This window comes from Schistocerca piceifrons, chromosome X (assembly GCF_021461385.2).
Source record: "Schistocerca piceifrons isolate TAMUIC-IGC-003096 chromosome X, iqSchPice1.1, whole genome shotgun sequence".
NCBI lineage: Eukaryota > Metazoa > Arthropoda > Insecta > Orthoptera > Acrididae > Schistocerca > Schistocerca piceifrons.
Genome location: NC_060149.1, coordinates 721377212 through 721392188, shown reverse-complemented (window position 1 = coordinate 721392188; position 14977 = coordinate 721377212). Strand labels below are relative to the sequence as shown.

Sequence of the window (14977 nt, the reverse complement as noted above, 5' to 3'; positions counted from 1 at the left end):
CTGCACAGTTGCCGCTCGGGGTTAAAAACTGCAGAGCAGCCTTATGGCTCCGCTAACATCTGCATTTATGTTCAAGCACTCACTTCTTGCGTCGTTTCTATATTTGTGTCCGACACCTGTAAAATGAGATCCTTTTACAACTCTGTCAGTTGCTGCGTACGCTGTCTCACACGAGTACGCGGAATCTGCATGTCCTTCACAGTATGATGCTCTAAGCACTATGGGACTTAACATCTGAGGTCATCAGTCCCCTAGACTTATAACTACTTAAACCTAACTAACCTAAGGACATCACACACATCCATGCCCGAGGCAGGATTCGAACCTGCGACCGTAGCAGCCGTGTAGTTCCGGACTGACGCTCCTAGAACAGCTCAGCCACAGCGGCCGGCCCAGGAACAACACTAATGCACACTGGTTGCTTTTCTGCCTGTCACGGACGATTGCAACTCTGTTCATTTACATACGTGCAGATGGTGTGTGTGTGCATGAAATTACACTCCTGGAAATGGAAAAAAGAACACGTTGACACCGGTGTGTCAGACCCACCATACTTGCTCCGGACACTGCGAGAGAGCTGTACAAGCAATGATCACACGCACAGCGGACACACCAGGAACCGCGGTGTTGGCCGTCGAATGGCGCTAGCTGCGCAGCATTTGTGCACCGCCGCCGTCAGTGTCAGCCAGTTTGCCGTGGCATACGGAGCTCCATCGCAGTCTTTAACACTGGTAGCATGCCGCGACAGCGTGGACGTGAACCGTATGTGCAGTTGACGGACTTTGAGCGAGGGCGTATAGTGGGCATGCGGGAGGCCGGGTGGACGTACCGCCGAATTGCTCAACACGTGGGGCGTGAGGTCTCCACAGTACATCGGTGTTGTCGCCAGTGGTCGGCGGAAGGTGCACGTGCCCGTCGACCTGGGACCGGACCGCAGCGACGCACGGATGCACGCCAAGACCGTAGGATCCTACGCAGTGCCGTAGGGGACCGCACCGCCACTTCCCAGCAAATTAGGGACACTGTTGCTCCTGGGGTATCGGCGAGGACCATTCGCAACCGTCTCCATGAAGCTGGGCTACGGTCCCGCACACCGTTAGGCCGTCTTCCGCTCACGCCCCAACATCGTGCAGCCCACCTCCAGTGGTGTCGCGACAGGCGTGAATGGAGGGACGAATGGAGACGTGTCGTCTTCAGCGATGAGAGTCGCTTCTGCCTTGGTGCCAATGATGGTCGTATGCGCGTTTGGCGCCGTGCAGGTGAGCGCCACAATCAGGACTGCATACGACCGAGGCACACAGGGCCAACACCCGGCATCATGGTGTGGGGAGCGATCTCCTACACTGGCCATACACCACTGGTGATCGTCGAGGGGACACTGAATAGTGCACGGTACATCCAAACCGTCATCGAACCCATCGTTCTACCATTCCTAGACCGGCAAGGGAACTTGCTGTTCCAACAGGACAATGCACGTCCGCATGTATCCCGTGCCACCCAACGTGCTCTAGAAGGTGTAAGTCAACTACCCTGGCCAGCAAGATCTCCGGATCTGTCCCCCATTGAGCATGTTTGGGACTGGATGAAGCGTCGTCTCACGCGGTCTGCACGTCCAGCACGAACGCCGGTCCAACTGAGGCGCCAGGTGGAAATGGCATGGCAAGCCGTTCCACAGGACTACATCCAGCATCTCTACGATCGTCTCCATGGGAGAATAGCAGCCTGCATTGCTGCGAAAGGTGGATATACACTGTACTAGTGCCGACATTGTGCATGCTCTGTTGCCTGTGTCTATGTGCCTGTGGTTCTGTCAGTGTGATCATGTGATGTATCTGACCCCAGGAATGTGTCAATAAAGTTTCCCCTTCCTGGGACAATGAATTCACGGTGTTCTTATTTCAATTTCCAGGAGTGTACATTGATATCCCACCGTATAATCAGGGCGCTTTATCGGTTTACGTTTTTTGTCAGCCAGCGTGTGTGGTATCTATCACATTGCCCTGGTGTTGGCAGATGACTTCCGTGTGCACTGAAGGCTATAAAAGCAATAGCGAAGTACATCAAATCGATCCCTTTTATATGCTTCAATTTGTTTGGAGTGAGGGATGTGAAAAAAAATAATCGGATTAAAAATACGACAAGGCTGGAGTTATAAGTGCTTGAGGTTGTGGCGGTGGCTTTCAGGGGAATTACTCCTAGAACTAACCAGCTGCGTCCTCTTGTCCCTCCACTCCGCTCCACGTGAATTTAAAAACGTCTCGTCATAATAGCGCCAGTATTTGCCGAATTTTTGCATGACATCAGTTCTCAGTGCTACGTTGCTTCTGCAGATCCGTCAAAACTATACATTAAGCTTGTGGAATAGTGCGAATTCCGATTCTTAAATTAATATATTCTTCTGTTTGTGATGTTACATCATTATATCGCTTTCAGTACGTCTACGTATTCACTTTGCAGACTCCTCAAAATATTAGGTTAAATGCGAATTGTGTGTGTCAGTCGCTATTCCAAACGGCAACACAAGATTCCATGTATCCTCTATGGAATAACGAGACGATACTTCAGTTTTACGCAGCTACTCGCTGCTGGTTGTGTGGTTACAGTTTCTAAAAAACTACTAAGGCTGCTATTTCACTGATGATTTTTGTCACAGTATGCTTACGCGGACAGTGTTGATTATTTTTATTTCGCCTCCCCTCTTTATAAAACATACATGTTCATTGCCCTCGGTGCAGATCAAGAACTGTGTACAAGAAGAAAGATTGCCTAGACAATACAAGTTCTGCACTTGTCATAATTTTTGTTTCATCTCTTAATCAACTTTTTGCTTCATCTCTTAATCTACTCCCATTAAGGGACTGAGACTGAATAAGCTGTTCTCTATAAATGCATTGATCATCTGTACAATATCGTGTTGATAATACTAAAGAAATAGTGTTGAAGATTCATTAGTGATATAACCCGTGAGCAAGACTTTTTCGATTTGCTACGGAGCTCTTAGTATCTACAAGGGCGACAGACGACTGTGAAGTCTGTATCATGTCAGTAAGGATCTGCACAGCAATTTAAAATAACAACATATTGTGAGATATCTAGTAAGACATTGGTATGAAAATAAACATTTATGTCTTCCTGTATTGGCTTTCAATAGGCCGAATGCTGCTACTAGGTTTCCGCTGCATTTCACAGAACCCTTCGCAAGATAAGCGGCGATTTAAAATGGAAAAAGGAAAGTAACTGATCCCTTCATAACAGCGATCTCTTGCAAGAGCTCTTGAAAATGAGAATGCTTTTACTACTAACGTTGCTATTTTCCCTCAACATCTCTGTTTGTATAAAGTTACATTAAAGAATAGATAATCAGTGACTTCTGAAGTTCATGTTATTGGGTTTCTTTATTACAACAAGTTAGAGATAAATATTTTGATATTAGGTTATATAACGTCGTAAGGAATAAGAGAAGACAGCTGCATGCTCTGGAGACGCGTATTAGTCAAGATTTCAGGTTCGCTAATTTGTGATACACCTCGAAGTTCATTACTGTTTTCGTGCTTGTTTTCAGTCTTCAGTGAGACGAGTATCGACGCAACATTAAACAAACTCTAGCTTTACATTCCACAATAACTACAAGACAATATTTAGTGGGGAAATAATGGACGTAGCTGATACTTCGCAGGTGCCATCTTTAGGGCAAACATATGGTCGACTGCTGGTGAAGTCACGTCTACAAAGGTGTGGCACACCTTGGTAGACATGACGCCACCTGCAGTCGACCATATGCTCGCCCTGAAGATGGCACCTGCGATGGGCTGAAACATGTCGGCACTAAATAAATAAAAAACGCGATTAAGACTGTTTTCTTAATACTAAGTTAATAACTGTAATGTCTAACTGTGAATGAAAGATGCACTACTAACTTCCATTTTTCCATATGGTCTTCACTGTTAACATCTTTGCGTGTTACATGAACTGTTTATATGAATGTTTTTGAGTAATATACTTACATTATCCTTCACTGTTACTGCTTATGGAACCCTGATCAATAATATTTAGGTTGAGCAAGTCAGTCGCTACACTGAATGTAAATTAATAAGAATAGAATATACACAGCCTTGGGCAACGAACAAAGTGCCACTTCTCTCGACATCCCCCACCGTCGGGGGAGGTGTCTTCCTTTGTTGTTTCGCGACGCCACTTCTAGACACTTCAAGGCTTTATTCAGCGCAGGGAGAGCTCTCGTCAGAAGCTGATTCTTCCTGGTCGGTATTGTCGCTGACCCAGTTCACTCTCTCCTTCAGCCGTTCGTGCACTGAGAGTCCTTGTGTGCTATCATCCATACCGCAAATATTCCGTCAGCCTTTGCTTGGGCTCCACTATCTATCATACATTTGCGACAAAATACGAGACTATGAAAGCAGGAGTGGACGGTCTCACAATGTCTTCTAAATCCTTTCTATCTTTCTCTCCATTCGCGACATAACCTACCGAAACGAATAGTTTGCACCCATGTAATCTAATAACAAAAATGAACGTTTCTAGAAGGGTTGAAATGTCCCTGATGGATTTGTCGCTCAGGTGACATCCAATGACTAGTCCTTTAGGGGTCAACGAGCTCTCCTGGCCGATCAATTCTGCTCCGTGGCTGCTTTAATACAGGCTGTTCTGCGTCTCGTGGCACCTAGGCCTTTACTTAGCATTATGTAGTAATTTCCGGATACTTTTGATCAGATAGTGTATTTCAAAATAGATTATTGTGAAACAGCTCTCAGTCACTCAGTTGGGGAGATATTTCAATCAGTTTATTATTCAGTGCCATTACTAGTTCCAAATACTCAGTCAAGCATCTACTTGAGGTTGCACTGATCGTCTCCTACATATTGTTATTCGCGTTACGGTGGTCTAAAGTAAAGGAATAAATTAAAAAGTCCGGAAGAGACTCTGAAGCACATTTATACACTCAAGGCGAAAGCACAGATCCACCTCCTCCATGCACATGTATCGTCTTCAAAGCACTCCATTACGAGTCATCCACTGTGCCCCCTGTCCTGATCTCAGTCCCTAGAATTACTCGTTAACATATCGTCACACTATGGACCGATACCTTCACATGACCCAGAGGAAGCACATTTCGCATTACGTGGTATGGCACCACCTAGGTGAGACTCGCATTGTCTATGCCTCAAATGGACCGTTTCTCAACGTCTTTGAGGCAACAGGAGTGAAGCTTGCAGTGGGAGCTGGCTAGCTGCGAGCACTGGTGCCTGACAACGACAAAAAGTCGCCTGCTAGCCCCGGTCGTCGATTTCTCGTATGCAGACCCGAGAGCGGCTTTCCGATAGCAGGAGGAGTTTGCCGTATCCTTCAGTGAGTGTCAGCTGCAACACTAGCCCGCTGCTGACGTCCCATCACCTGGTGTGTTCTGTGGCTGTAAAGGGTGTTTATGTCTCACAAGTACAGGGGGTAGACATTTATAACGAAACAACGAAACCATATCACTTATCATGCCTAATACGATGTAGGAAAACCGTTGGAATTCAAAATATCTTGGATTAGTCTCTAAATGGATAAATACAGGTTCTGTATGGTTTTCAAGGGATTCTTACATGATTCTTCTTAAAAAATAGTTGAAAATTCAGGTGACGATGATGGAGGCGACTAACGATCGCGCACCCTCCTCTCGAATGTAAACCATGAGTGCTCAATAATATTATGATCTAGTGACGCGTCTCCAGGGGAGATGCGACAATTCATTCTCGTGCTCACAAAACTAGTCCTGGACGATGTGAGTTGTGTGAACAAGGGGCCCTGTCGTCTTGGAACAGAGCATCACCACTGGAGGACCAACATTAAGCCATGGGGTGGACATGATTAGCCAAAATGATCATGTGAAAGTTGGCACTTATGCGACCTTGCTGAGTAACCATGGGACCAATGGAATAGCACAATACGGCACTCTTGGGACGTAAAGTCGGCCAGGAGCTGTAACTGGTGTGAAATAAGAGTCATCCGACTTCGTGCATTTCTTCCAATGCTCCACAGTCCAGATTTTGTGGTTTCAGAACAATTTTTTAAATAATTTGTGACTATATGGGAGCGAACCGTAGTACGTAAAGCTGCCACCCTGGCAGTCACAACGGCTCTAACTCGAATGGATGCCGAGAGAACTAGGCTTGGATGACGTACCTGTACGTCATTCTATGGTGCCTCAGTTCTAAGATAGAATCCATCAGTCGTCGTAGCTACTGACTGGTGTTGTGCGAGTCTCGTAGTAGCCCATCATCAGATATTTTCAATGAGTGCGAGATCGAGAGAATGTGACGGCCAGAGCAACATTATAGAGATCGGTCATGACACAACGGGTAACATGCAGTCTTTTGTTATCTTGTTGAATGATAATTTCATGGAGACTTCCAAGATAGAGTACGGCTACCCGTCTTAACACATCTGAAATGTAACTTCCGCTGTCTCAACTACTGACTACGCGATCGAGAAGTATTATGTACCCATTGACGCCGCATAGCATGTGGGGAAGTGCTGGAGCCGTATGACATTGACGAATGCAGTCAGCCAACGTTCGTTCTCCTCGGAGCCTCCATACATGGATGTGTCCATTATGGTGCTGTACACAGGACCGGGGCTCATCTGAAAAGACGACGTAGTGTCATTCCCGTCGGCACTGGGCATACCACTGGCGGTGCAATTCTCTCTGCTGCCACATCAAGGGAACTCACAAAAATGGTCGCCATGCTCACAGTCCATGGTGGTCCAGACAATGTCAGAATGTTCGTGTGGATACTTTTCTTGGTGCAAACAAGCCCATTTCCTGACACAAAGTATCTGACGTGACTGTATTATCCTGCGCTGCCGAGCGAACAATATGTCTATCCTTTCTGGCGCTAGTCGCGTGGACTAGCTGAGATCATACACAGCTTTGGGTATGGTTCTCCTGAAGCCATCTATTGCACATTCTCATGATACTAATGGGATCCGGACAAACGCGAGCAGAAATATTGCTGATCGAAGGGAAGATCGAGGCAAATCTTTGCGGAGAGCTCCTTAAAAGACTTTACAACACTTATAATTGTATTTTGTTAATATTTGTATGCTGGCTTCAGATGTTCATTCTGACAAACTACAGTATTGATAAGAATTCGTACTAACTTCAATGGGAGAACCTCTTTTGTGATGCCAACGTTAACACATACATAGCTCGTCCGTCTGTGTGTTGCTTACAGCATGCACTGCATGTCTGATGTTAGCCACGATCTGCCTTCTTTTCTGTATATCTTATCATCGGGAGCTCGACCCTAGTTCTCTAAAGGCACTATTGAAACTGGTCTGTAACTAAAATAGCTACTGGGGGCACAGAAGATCATTCAGCTACTAGGCGATTTAGTTTGTATCTATGTCACATCACAGTGTGCTTGTCACCTGGAATAATTCCATTATCATAGCGTTATTCATGGAAAAACTAAAAAAAAAGAAAGTTAGTCGTTTCTTTCCTTAACGAAAAATGATATGACATCAGGCCACTCCACCCACACACTTTAATAAATTATCGGATTGTTACTACGCTATTCATTAAGGGGATGCCTGTTTTATTGAGTTCAAACAGACGGAAAATTTTACGAGGATGTAATAGGACAGCTTACATGCTTTTTAAGTCAGATTGGACTATGAAGCATGCTCTAGGTGCTATATCATGAATTTCTCAAACATTTTTAATTCTTCACGGGCCAGTAAGTAACGTACAGGAGAAGGATTGGCGTGAAGAGATAAGTGTCCTACAACTGTCCTGGATTCCTCTCGTCACTATTACAATCAATAATCGTTAGGACAACACTCACTGTATCCCCCATTTTTTTCATTGTTTCTCTCAGTGTTTCCAGCTGCTCTAAACACATCAAATGACGCCTTTTATGCAGATTTGAGATGAAACAGCATATGCGTGACTACCGGGTTGACAGAATGAAATGGTCACGAAGCTCCCAGGCTTTCCGTCAATCCGCTCGATTTAAAGGGTCAGTTTCACCTGACGCGATACAAACTGCAAGCATTAAGACAAAAAAAATTACTGGCGCTAATTTCCATGTATGAAACAAATAACCTTCTCTATTTTCTGTGGCAGTCATAGGTTACAGATTCTATAATCAGCTTAACGGGCATGTTTCACTCATTTCGAACTGTTAGTATATATAAAAACCATAAAGTGATAAAACCTTACTGTGTCTTGTTTACTAAACCTGCGAACATGGCTATGATAAAATACGTTGCTAAAAATAACATTACAAGGGATCTTACACTAAGAAACATTTTATGTAGACATGTCCTGACCCCTTTGGAGTGGAGCGCGACCGCAGTTTTTGTTCTTGTATTCAAGGTGGAGCCACTAGGGCCCGCTAAAAACCGTTAACGAAATCTGAACGTGATCCGAAGCAGTAGTGGGTGTTCATTCGTTTTCGACCGTCCTGTTTCGTGCCTTCCTATGGCATGGTCACGGAGCAGTGCTACATTCACTGGCACATAAACAAAAGAGCAAATGGTCCCACTTACGCAACATTGAAGGACATTTGATAAATATCCCTGTATAGAGATATGCATTCACCGACGATTATGTGCCAGAGGGATAGTGAACCCTATCGACACAACCTCAGCTGAGTGTCGCTATATCGCTGCGTTTCCGGCTGCTGGCTGGATGTAAACTCTGAGGTGTCAAAAGTGTTGCATATCCCGGCGGCAAGTAGTCGTCGCTGAGTTCATATGTCTGTACAGGGACTTTTTATAGCGCTCATCGAAGGTGAGCGGGTGGCGCCATGGGTACTGCCAAGCTGAGGAGGGTTTTAGAAGGATCCTTTGCAATTTTATTGATGAACGTGTCGATATAATACCACAGGGAGGCGCGAAATAGGTGGCCTGAAGAACCGTAAACACACTTTGCTCCTTCAGCTTTGAACGGTTCCTAGTAGTTCCACTCTGTGTATCAGAAAAGAATTGCGGTCGCTCTACTCTCCAAATTAGTCACATCTCGTTCGAGAGGGTTGCAACCCCATGATGTCCTTAGTGATGGATTGAATCTTCTGGGGGATGTCATCAATGTCAAAGGATGTCAAGACCAATGTTCTGTTGCACATGGCACTGAAAACTGTCGTTTTCGAACGTGGAATGTGTTTTAATCGACGCCCTAAAGAAAGGGGTGGATTACTTGGCGTCTTCTGTGTCACCTCTTGAGGCCTTTTCGTGTCGAATCTGAACGAAAGTGTGTCTGAAATGTTTTGTTCCGCCAGTTCTGTACGATTTACGTGGCAGGTCGTCAAAATCCCAATCTGGTTTGAGGGTCCTGCCTCCACACGTGGCACACTAGCGCTGAGTGACATTTGTTGGTTTCTATACATGTGGCTGAGATCCAGTGTATAGGATCAAGTTTGGCAGATGGATTGAATGGGCGCAACGTGGACGCTTGGAGGAAGGATTCTGATGGTCTGTTTCATTAGAAAGCTTGAGTTTTGTATCACCGATCGATTGCGTTACATAATGATGCTATGTATTCCTTTAACGCAGCTAGTATTTTTAATAAAGCTTCTAAAGCTTCTTTCCCTACTAAATTTTATTACATAACATATAAGCACAGTAATCCGCGTTTTCTGATTTATATGCACTAAATTATGTGGGAAAGATTTGGTAAAATTAATTAAATGGAGTATTTCTTTGAAGTAATGTGAACTGACGTGTGGCAGCGACATGTAGCGTGTCATAGTGAAAGCACTTCACTCTTCGCTGCACGGCAGTATACCACACTTTAAACTGTCGATATAACTGCCGTAATGGTTGCCATGGTTTTCGGAAATTTTTTTACATTTTGTGACGAAGAGTGGAAGATTAATGTGACTGTACGATCTGTTTCTTCAATGACACGGATTATGTAATGTACTATATTCACTCAGGTACGGAAATGCTGTCATACAATGATTTCTAATTCTATATTTTATGTAATTTGGCGACATTTTACATCAAGCTACCATCTTATTTTTTAGGTCTGCTGGTGATCATAGCTGACAGAAATTAATTACCTGGTTGGAAAGGTTTTTGTGAAGCATGACTGGATTTAGAACAAAACAAAAACTCGTAATGAAATCGGATTAAAAATCGTTTGAGCTTTGGCCACAGTTCTTTTTCATTGTCAAATTTGAACTCAATGACATCAATTTTGTCTTCTGGAGGGAACTGATCACTTTACCACTTTACCGAACTATCAGTTTACAATTAGCACGGAGTAAACCGCCGCTCACCAACATTTTGATCGTACTCGTGTGCATACAAGCTTCATGTGACATCAGAAGCCACAAGCTGCTGCTGAGTAAGAATGAATAAAGAATCTCAATCACGCGATATGAATTTTATAGCGTATCAGACAGACTGGTTATTATGCGCCTTTCTACTGATGTCTCCCGCCGGCTGTCGGCTCTGAGCAATGAACTTACTGATAGTAGGAATAACATACTTTCATTGTGGTGTCATCTGACACAAATTGCTTACACACTTAGTGACTATAAAAGGATCAGAGGTATTATGCGGATAACTTTCAAGCCGGTAGCTGTCCAGTTCCTGTCGGAGACCATTTATTATGGACACCACTCGTGTTGCGCTTCCTGCTGCTCATAAGATGATAGCACGAAATGTGGATGTTCATATAACTATCTCTATGTTGATGCTTAATAGTACCATGAATCGAAGCCGGATAATTTTGAAATCATTGTAAGATATGCTCATTCGTAAGTTTGTTCCACACTGTGCATTTCTCTTAACTAGCAAAAACACTATTTAGTCTTGTTCTGGGTGAAGGACCCTACCGTGATTCTCAGAGATTCGTTTTGATTGTCACGTTGTATTTTGTTAGATCCCATCGAGTGAGGTGACGCAATGGTTAGCTTACTGGACTACGTATGGTTATTTCTCACCATAGTCACCTTGACGATGAACACATTTCTGTCAACGAGAGACCATTTTGTTGATACCGTCACTGACGCATGTTAGACTTTATTAATAGAGCCACACCCACACATATGCTTGCAACGCTTCATCATTATTAAAGTGAAGTTCTCGAATGCGTTCTATAAGTTCTGGAAAAACATGAAAATTAGATGGGACCCAGTCGGGACTGTATCGAGGATGATTGATGGCAGTCAACCCAAAACGTCGAATTGTTGCAGATGTCGCAGCGTTCATGTGTAGTCTGACATTGTCACGCTGAAGGATAGCTTGCTCCATGCGTGGACGAACTCTCCGAATTCGAAACTCGACACGCAACGACGCAGTTATGTTACACACCGCCATGTTACACGCGGCAGAGGGATGCAAATACGTAGATATGAATAATAAAGATTCAAAATGCTACTAACGTTTGTATGTAAAAGTTTTCTCATAAAAAAATAGGAGGCATTACTTTTCAGCAAGCCTTCGTATATTTTTGGCGAAATAACCGAAGAACCACTGACAGCTTAAGTCTGGAGTAATTGAGGTAATTCTTTTCTCCACGTCTTGTAACTGCGAAACTTGTCATTATTTTCAAATTTTGATGCATTAATTACGATAACTTTCATTAGCGTAGAAATATCGGGTGTCCCAGGAGGAATGGTCGGTATTCAGGGTTATGACAGGAATGATTATTCGAAGCAAAAATATCTGGTAAACATGGACTTTCAAATGATTACCTTAAGAGCTATAAGCACTTGATCATCTTCACTAATGTGAAATATATCTTTTCTGCCGAAGTCGTGGTCATAGCTCTTAAGGTACGCGTTTTAGAGCCCATGGTTACTTGACTTTTTTGCTTCGAATGATAGTTTCTATCACATCCCTGAATACTGACTATTCCTATTGGGACTTCCTGCTTGCCGCGCGGAGCAGCCGTGCGGTTTATGGCGCCACATCACGGACTGCACGTCCGCTCCCGGTAGCTGAGTGGTCAGCGCGACAGAATGTTAATCCTAAGGGCCCGGGTTCGATTCCCGGCTGAGTCGGTGATTTTCTCCGCTCAAGGACTGGGTGTTGTGATGTCCTCATCATCATCATTTCATCCCCACCGACGCGCAAGTCACCTAAGTGGCGTCAAATCGAAAGACTTGCACCTGGTGAACGGTCTACCCGACGGGAGGCCCTAGTCACACAACAGTCTTTTTTTACGGACATCGCGTTCCCTCTCGACAGAGGTTTGAGTCCTCCATCGCGCATGGGTGTGTGTTTTGTTCTTAGCTCAAGTTAGTTTAAGTAGTGTGTATGTCTAGGGACCGATGATCACAGCAGTTTGGTCCCTTAGGAATCCACACACACTTGAACATTTGTTTGAGCTTCCTGCAATTCATGGGCAATTGAAACTTTCTTTCATTTGTCAAGCGTTTGTGCCGTATAATACGGGGTCCCCTTTTTCCGGATTTAGCAGTTATTTAAATTATTATTTTTATGTAACAGTTTGGCCAGATGCTCTTCCTGACTCCACAGTTGTCAATGTTACTTGAGCGAGGAAAGTTCTTGCGCCATCGGTTTGTCAATCGTAAACATTTTTCTGTATGGCATCGTATTTTAAATGTTTGCGTATCGTATCCTTTGTGGTGAAAGTTTGGGACCAGCCCAGCACTTGCCTAAATGAAGGTGGAAAACTGTCTAAAAATCACACTCATGCTGGCCGGTGTACGAGCCTCTGTACGTTAATACGCCTCGCGGTTCCGATACAGGACTTACTCACTTCCCTGACTCGCACATTAGCGTGCTGCGCGTTACGCTATACAACAGGTAATACTAATGGGCAGTTTAATGAGCAGTATTTAATCGTTTACTTGTATATCAAATATTCATATCAATTCTAAATAATTTAGCATCAGATCTACTACTCGAAACATCTGCTTTAAGGAGAAAACATAATGAATAAAAGATTGGACAGATGTACCTTGTTTCAGGTACACAGTGAGAATATAATTTTGATTATAATGCTTGGTCGCGCTCACTCACTTAAAAATTTTTATTACTAGTCTACTCAATTAGCTAATCTAGCTGTCTTTAACCAGGAAAAAAAGTCACGAAGTTTCTAGATTCTGGTCTATGATCTTAACGGGCCACATCAGTGGCCTCTGGTAAAACAGTCTTTATTGTAGTGAAGCGTTCAAGGAATGAAGTAAGAAATTTTTATGTCTCATACCGTTATGAAAATAGTAGTATTGGTTCTCCTTGAGAAGTTGCAGCCTTTAAACGAGGAAGTAGTTCTCACAATAGCGTAAGAAATTGCCGTATTGACTTCTGGTGTATTCATTCTTCTCGCCATTCATACACAATTCTTCACGCCAGACGGCCATAAAATTATTTGTGTGGAAGCTTCAGATTTAGCTGTAACTGATTTGTTATTCAGAAGAAAATGTCCGAAACAGTTGCACTTTTCTGTTTATTCAAAATCACGATCGGTTTCATCCGCCAAGGCCTTTATCTGTTATCATCGACATAGTATCAAACAACAGAGTACAACAGAATTGGTCAAATGGTAGGCTTCGTCAACAACAATTAAAATCATAATTGCTTTATTGCTTTTATAAATGTTCACGACAGTTCGTCCACATACTTCATCAAACAAATAAATATAATGTAGTGTGAACTCCTGTGTTATTAAAATGGATGTAAGTTGAAAGACAACTTGTCTACATCATAAAAACACTATAACAACATAAAGATTGTAAGCAATCGGTTACGATCTAGGAAATCAACATATGTGTCTTGAAATTAATTGTCAGGTGTCCTGAGAGGGCAGAGGACAAGTGCTGAGCCGTGCCAGTCCTGGAGTTTAAACAGAGGAGAGGCAAGTTACAAGTAGGTAAGTAGGCAGAAGCAAGACCTAAGATTAAAGCTGATAAAATGATTTTACAGTTAAATAAAATACAAAACAAATTTGAATTAAATGACTGACATGGATACATAACAAAAAAGTTGGCAAAAAGTATTACTATGAAACGAGAAAGCAAAGCAGACGACCATCAGAAACCCTATGATGAACGAAAAGTCGATTTGTGAACCAACGATAGTAAACGAAAGGAATCAGCAAAATATATCTTTGCATGCAAACACGATGTTAATTTGACATGTAGCCATAGGGAACTGAGCATGGTCTGCTGTTTAGAATAAATGAGCCTAGTGTACTAAACGCAACAGCGTTAAAATTAATTACATTTCAATACACCAAACCCATTATGAAAGGCATCTAAGCAAACAATATTTTTCAAGCGTTTTTTTTTTTTCGTCAAGAACATCACTTATATTGTGGTGCACGTGACTGTACACTTCACCTTTCTCAAAAAAGGCCATATGGGTACCTTTCTCAGCTATATGTAAAATTGTGAAGTTATGGCAGTAGTGGTGACACTGCGTCGTTTTGAAATTAGTCCGGAACCGTACTGCTGCTACGGTTGCAGCTTCGAATCCTGTCTCGGGCATGGATGTGTGTGATGTCCTTAGGTTAGTTAGATTTAAGTAGTTTTTAGTCTAGGGAACTGATGACCTCAGATGTTAAGTCCCGTAGTGCTTAGAGCCATTTGAACCATTTTTGAAATTAATTGAGAAACAAATATAGATCTGGCTTCTGCATTATTCCTCCCCACTTCTGTTTGCTCTTTGAACCTATTTTAAAGTTTCTGCCTGTTTGGTCAATACAGAAGGCGTCGCAATCAGTGTAGCAGATTTTATAAATGCCTTCACTAGTATGTTTGTTGATTCTAGTTTTGATGTTGTGTGCAAGTAGCTAACCTAGTATGTTACCGTGTTCTAAGTCAGTCTGCAAAGCAATGAACTGAGTTTATGAGAAACGTTTCCATAAAAGGGAAACAGGATTAACTTTATCTTTTCGGCCACATCGTCACTAGCTATGTTGCCTCAGTTTTGAAGAAATTCAAGTGTAGAATTATATATCTTGTCAACTGTGGAGACATGACAGCCGTTTTTGGAG

General features: G+C 43.2%; 1 protein-coding gene across 1 annotated transcript in view; it reads right to left on the bottom strand.

Moving 5' to 3' along the window:
- LOC124722674 (protein tipE) overlaps nucleotides 1-14977 on the bottom strand; it is a 512209-nt gene that overhangs the window by 448837 nt on the left and 48395 nt on the right. The gene's annotated exons all lie outside the window — the stretch shown is intronic.